Below are 7,294 nucleotides of genomic sequence, written 5' to 3' on the forward strand. Positions count from 1 at the left end.
GGACTTGCTGGAAAATGGCTCAGCATTTCTCTCGTTGGCTCGGTGCAACTAGTCGGCTGGTCTAGAGGAACCCGGATTTGTTATGTTGGCGGATAGGAGTGTATTTAGTCGAAAGCTTAAAGGGTGCATAGCTTGAATTCTCTGTAAGGTGTTTATCCTTAGATCTTTTGCATGTCTTTCTTTTTATAATACAATTGTTCTTCTCAACGTGGCTCTTTGGTCCATTAAAACCCTAAAAAAAAGTTACAAACGATAATCCTTGGGCTCTAACCTTCTTGATGATCAGAAGCAGTGGTCTCCATGCATGTTTCCACTTACCAAATGGACTATACCTCAAATACAACTTAAAAATATTAGTCCTCTTGATTACCTTGTCGTTAATCACCAAAACTTATAGGGACCTAGATGCGTTTTCACACACTCATGTGTCCTAAATGACATGATAAAAAAATGCTCAGGACTGTAAGCATTCTGCAGCAAATATTTTTATGAATATACTTTTTGGACATTTGAGTACGTTTTTTGTGGAACTGTCATTCAAAAAGAAAATTACCTTTTTTTTTTCTAGTTGTATGTGAAAGATTGCTGCAAATCAATAATTCTTTCTTCTTTTTCTTAGCATTTATACTTAGATACTGAAATTCTGAATTACTCACACACGACATAATTGTTTCTATTCAACAAGATTTTGTATCTCATAATTTTTTACTTCCTCCGTTTTAAAATATATGATGTTTTTTAACACTATCAAACGTCTTATATTTTGGGACTGAGGGAGTAGGAACAAACGTCTTACATTTTGGGACGGAGGAAGTAGGACTGTTTCAATGCTAGTCTAGAGATTAGCTTTAAACCGCCAAATGGTATAAGCCATCCTTCCTGCACGTACAAAACCCAGTGGCACCAATAAATGGAGGCGTCGGCATCCTGCACGTGAGCGTGCCAAACCCTTCGCACACTGGAGTGTTACATATGTACGATCTCTTCTCCACTTGCCGATGGATGAAGTAGAAAGGTGCCAATTAATTCCATCATGTGTCTCCATCCAGATCAGGCCAGCATGGCTGCATATCTCTCTGAGTCCCCCGAAAACAACGTTGCTCAGTCGTTTGCCGCTGCTGCAGGTTCGGTGAGTGAGTCCTGGCCATTAAATATCCCGGAGGAGCTCTGGAAGCGCGACTGATGGCAGCACTGGCCACGACGCTCGCGCACTGCAGCTCCACTGTGCCTGGATTATGTTGTCCACTCAGTCGTTTTCTGGGAGACCTGGCGATTTCGGATAACTACGTAATCTGTAATGTGCCTCCGGGCTACTGGACAAGGGAGGAAAATGACAGCCCACTTGGCATGTGGTATGTGAGGTGTTTCTCTTGCATTGCTCCCCTGTCAATTCTTCACTTCTTTCTCGACCGTCTATTGTGACAAAAAATAATCAGTCAAGGTACTGTAGTTGTCGCTGGTGTTTTTGTCCCGAGGATGACCGGCAGAGGGGAGGGGGAGGCTAAATTCCCACTGCTAGTTGCCTCCGTATTGGAGATGATGGTTCTTCATTGCCTTTTCTCTTCTTAATAACACTCATAATTGAAATTTCCTCTAGGATATTCAGAGCACGACAGAGTTGCTGATGTCACCTCAAGGTGCTGATGAAGTGCAAAGTAACCAACTAAACACAATGGGCACTGATGCTCCTGCAGGTCCTGGTACTCGCTAATAATGATGACAGAGAAGTGTCCCGCGAAAACGCTGAACTTGCAAGATGTCTATTCCGTCCATCCCATAATATAATAGGACGGGTCTAGCTGTCGGCCGGGGGCTCGCTAGCGGCCGGCCAAATAAAGTAAGCATCTGCCCCCGTCTCAGGAAAGGCTCTAATTAATCATTCTATATCCTTTTCTAAAAACAATTTTATATGGTCTCTTTTCACGTGATGGATGTCTGCATGCCGCTGCATTAATGTTCCTCATGTTCGTCCTTTGTGCATTAGTTTTTGGTTTTCAAAATTATAAAAAAACATATCTTCTAAACCGCATGTCAAAATTCAGATCCGTTTTCACCGTTGAAACTCTCACGACGTGCTCTTCAAAAGTATATCCCGCATGGGGATGTTTCGACGAACTAGTCTTCTGCCAACTAAACATCAATGTGTGTGCAACTAGACTACATTGCCGTGCCAACTGAGCATATGTGTGTGCAATTAGTGTCATGCCAACTAAACATTAATATGTGTGCAACTAGACTAAATTACAAGCCAACTGAGCATATGTGTGTGCAACTAGTCTTCCTCCCAACTAAACATTAATGTGTGTGCAACTAGACTACATTACAAGCCAACTAAAAATCAATGTGTGTGCAACTAGACTACATTACAAAAGGAGGTTGCATATCGACTTTCGTCGGGGCAATAGACTAGTTGCACATCAAAGTTGTCGTGGTTGCTAGGTTGCAACCTCATACGTGAAGGAAATATGCCCTAGAGGCAATAATAAAGTTATTATTTATTTCCTCATATCATGATAAATGTTTATTATTCATGCTAGAATTGTATTAACTGAAAACATAATACATGTGTGAATACATAGACAAAACATAGTGTCACTAGTATGCCTCTACTTGACTAGCTCGTTAATCGAAGATGGTTAAGTTTCCTAGCTATGGACATGCGTTGTGTGATTGACTTGACCCATTCCGTTAGCTTAGCACTTGATCGTTTAGTATGTTGCTATTGCTTTCTTCATGACTTATACATGTTCCTATGACTATGAGATTATGCAACTCCCGTTTACCAGAGGAACACTTTGTGTGCTACCAAACGTCACAACGTAACTGGGTGATTATAAAGGTGCTCTACAGGTGTCTCCGAAGGTACTTGTTGGGTTGGCGTATTTCGAGATTAGGATTTGTCACTCCGATTGTCGGAGAGGTATCTCTGGGCCCTCTCGGTAATGCACATCACTATAAGCCTTGCAAACATTGTGACTAATGAGTTAGTTGCGAGATGATGTATTACGGAACGAGTAAAGAGACTTGCCGGTAACGAGATTGAACTAGGTATTGAGATACCGACGATCGAATCTCGGGCAAGTAACATACCGATGACAAAGGGAACAACGTATGTTGTTATGCGGTTTGACCGATAAAGATCTTCGTAGAATATGTAGGAGCCAATATGAGCATCCAGGTTCCGCTATTGGTTATTGACCAGAAACGTGTCTCGGTCATGTCTACATAGTTCTCGAACCCGTAGGGTCCGCACGCTTAAAGTTAGATGACGATTGGTATTATGAGTTTTGTGTTTTGATGTACCGAAGGTAGTTCGGAGTCCCGGATATGATCACGGACATGACGAGGAGTCTCGAAATGGTCGAGACATAAAGATCGATATATTGGACGACTATGTTCGGACACCGGAATGGTTTCGGGGAGTATCGAACATATACCGGAGTACCGGGGGGTTACCAGAACCCCCCGGGGGGTTATTGGGTCTCATGGGCCCAAGTGGTGGAAGAGGAGAGGCGGCCAGCTAGGGGCGCGCGGCCCCCCTAGCCCAAACCGAATTGGACTAGGGGGCCGGCCCCCCGTTTCCTTCTTCTTCTCCTCCCCTTCCTTCCCCTCTCCTACTTGGACTAGGAAAGAGGGGCGAATCCTACTTGGAGTAGGATTGCCCCCCTTGGGCGCGCCTCCTCCCCTTGGCCGGCCCTCTCCTCCTCCCCCCCTTTATATACGGAGAAGGGGGGCACCTCTAGACACAACAATTGATCTCTTGATCTCTTAGCCGTGTGCGGTGCCCCCCTCCACCATATTCCACCTCGATCATATCGTAGCGGTGCTTAGGCGAAGCCCTGCGTCGGTAGCATCATCATCACCGTCACCACGCTGTCGTGCTGACGGAACTCTCCCTCAAAGCTCGGCTGGATCGGAGCTCGAGGGACGTCATCGAGCTGAACGTGTGCTGAACTCGGAGGTGCCGTACGTTCTGTACTCGGATCGGTCGGATCGTGAAGACGTACGACTACATCAACTGCGTTGTGCTAACGCTTCCGCTTTCGGTCTACGAGGGTACGTGAACACACTCTCCCCTCTCGTTGCTATGCATCACCATGATACTGTGTGTGCGTAGGAATTTTTTTGAAATTACTACGTTCCCCAACAGTGGCATCCGAGACAGGTTTTATGCGTAGATGTTATATGCACGACTATAACACAAGTGAGTTGTGGGCGATACAAGTCATACTGCTTACCAGCATGTCATACTTTGGTTCGGCGGTATTGTTGGATGAAGTGGCCTGGACGGACATTACGCGTACGCTTACGCGAGACTGGTTCTACCGACGTGCTTTGCACACAGGTGGCTGGCGGGTGTCAGTTTCTCCAACTTTAGTTGAACCGAGTGTGGCTACGCCCAGTCCTTGAGAAGGTTAAAACAACACTAACTTGACGAACTATCGTTGTGGTTTTGATGCGTAGGTAATAACGGTTCTTGCTCAGCCCGTAGCAGCCACGTAAAACTTGCAGCAACAAAGTAGAGTACGTCTAACTTGTTTTTGCAGGGCATGTTGTGATGTGATATGGTCAAGGCATGATGCTATATTTTATTGTATGAGATGATCATGTTTTGTAACCGAGTTATCGGCAACTGGCAGGAGCCATATGGTTGTCGCTTTATTGTATGCAATGCAATTGCCCTGTAATGCTTTACTTTATCACTAAGCGGTAGCGATAGTCGTAGAAGCAATAGTTGGCGAGACGACAACGATGCTACGATGGAGATCAAGGTGTCGCGTTGATGACGCTGGTGATCATGACGGTGCTTCGGAGATGGAGATCACAAGCACAAGATGATGATGGCCATATCATATCACTTATATTGATTGCATGTGATGTTTATCCTTTATGCATCTTATTTTGCTTTGGTTGACGGTACCATTATAAGATGATCTCTCACTAAATTTCAAGATAAACGTGTTCTCCCTGAGTATGCACCGTTGCCAAAGTTCGTCGTGCCGAGACACCACGTGATGATCGGGTGCGATAAGCTCTACGTTCATCTACAACGGGTGCAAGCCAGTTTTGCACACGCAGAATACTCGGGTTAAACTTGACGAGCCTAGCATATGCAGATATGGCCTCGGAACTGAGACCGAAAGGTCGAGCGTGAATCATATAGTAGATATGATCAACATAGTGATGTTCACCATTGAAAACTACTCCATCTCACGTGATGATCGGACATGGTTTAGTTGATTTGGATCACGTGATCACTTAGATGATTAGAGGGATGTCTATCTAAGTGGGAGTTCTTAAGTAATATGATTAATTGAACTTAAATTTATCATGAACTTAGTACCTCATAGTATTTTGCTTGTCTATGTTGATTGTAGATAGATGGCCCGTGTTGTTGTTCCATTGAATTTTAATGCGTTCCTTGAGAAAGCAAAGTTGAAAGATGATGGTAGCAATTACACGGACTGGGTCCGTAACTTGAGGATTATCCTCATTGCTGCACAGAAGAACTACATACTGGAAGCACCGCTGGGTGCCAGGCCTGCTACAGATGCAACTGGCGACGTTAAGAACGTCTGGCAGAGCAAAGCTGATGACTACTCAATAGTTCAGTGTGCCATGCTTTACGGCTTAGAACCGGGACTTCAACGACGTTTTGAACGTCATGGAGCATATGAGATGTTCCAGGAGTTGAAGTTAATATTTCAAGCAAATGCCCGGATTGAGAGATATGAAGTCTCCAATAAGTTCTACAGCTGCAAGATGGAGGAGAATAGTTCTGTCAGTGAACATATACTCAAAATGTCTGGGTATAACAATCACTTGATTCAACTGGGAGTTAATCTTCCGGATGATAGTGTCATTGACAAAATTCTTCAATCACTGCCACCAAGCTACAAGAGCTTCGTGATGAACTATAATATGCAAGGGATGGATAAGACAATTCCCGAGCTCTTCGCAATGCTAAATGCTGCGGAGGTAGAAATAAAAAAGGAGCATCAAGTGTTGATGGTCAACAAGACCACCAGTTTCAAGAAAAAGGGCAAAGGGAAGAAGAAGGGGAACTTCAAGAAGAACAGCAAACAAGTTGCTGCTCAAGAGAAGAAACCCAAGTCTGGACCCAAGCCTGAGACTGAGTGCTTCTACTGCAAGCAGACTGGACACTGGAAGCGGAACTGCCCCAAGTATTTGGCGGATAAGAAGGATGGCAAGGTGAACAAAGGTATATGTGATATACATGTTATTGATGTGTACCTTACTAGAGCTCGCAGTAGCACCTGGGTATTTGATACTGGTTCTGTTGCTAATATTTGCAACTCAAAACAGGGACTACGGATTAAGCGAAGACTGGCTAAGGACGAGGTGACGATGCGCGTGGGAAATGGTTCCAAAGTCGATGTGATCGCCGTCGGCACGCTACCTCTACATCTACCTTCGGGATTAGTTTTAGACCTGAATAATTGTTATTTGGTGCCAGCGTTGAGCATGAACATTATATCTGGATCTTGTTTGATGCGAGACGGTTATTCATTTAAATCTGAGAGTAATGGTTGTTCTATTTAATGAGTAATATCTTTTATGGTCATGCACCCTTGAAGAGTGGTCTATTTTTGTTGAATCTCGATAGTAGTGATACACATATTCATAATGTTGAAGCCAAAAGATGCAGAGTTGATAATGATAGTGCAACTTATTTGTGGCACTGCCATTTGGGTCATATTGGTGTGAAGCGCATGAAGAAACTCCATACTGATGAAATTTTTGAATCACTTGATTATGAATCACTTGGTACTTGCGAACCGTGCCTCATGGGTAAGATGACTAAAACGCCGTTCTCCGGAACTATGGAGCGAGCAACTGATTTATTGGAGATCATACATACTGATGTATGTGGTCCAATGAATGTTGAGGCTCGCGGCGGGTATCATTATTTTCTCACCTTCACAGATGATTTGAGCAGATATGGGTATATCTACTTAATGAAACATAAGTCTGAAACATTTGAGAAGTTCAAAGAATTTCAGAGTGAAGTGGAAAATCATCATAACAAGAAAATAAAGTTTCTACGATCTGATCGTGGAGGAGAATATTTGAGTTACGAGTTTGGTCTACATTTGAAACAATGCGGAATAGTTTCGCAACTCACGCCACCCGGAACACCACAACGTAATGGTGTGTCCGAACGTCGTAATCGTACTTTACTAGATATGGTGCGATCTATGATGTCTCTTACTGATTTACCACTATCATTTTGGGGTTATGCTTTAGAGACGGCTGCATTCACGTTAAATAG

The sequence above is a fragment of the Triticum aestivum genome, chromosome 3D (genome assembly GCF_018294505.1).
Source record: "Triticum aestivum cultivar Chinese Spring chromosome 3D, IWGSC CS RefSeq v2.1, whole genome shotgun sequence".
Taxonomy (NCBI): domain Eukaryota; kingdom Viridiplantae; phylum Streptophyta; class Magnoliopsida; order Poales; family Poaceae; genus Triticum; species Triticum aestivum.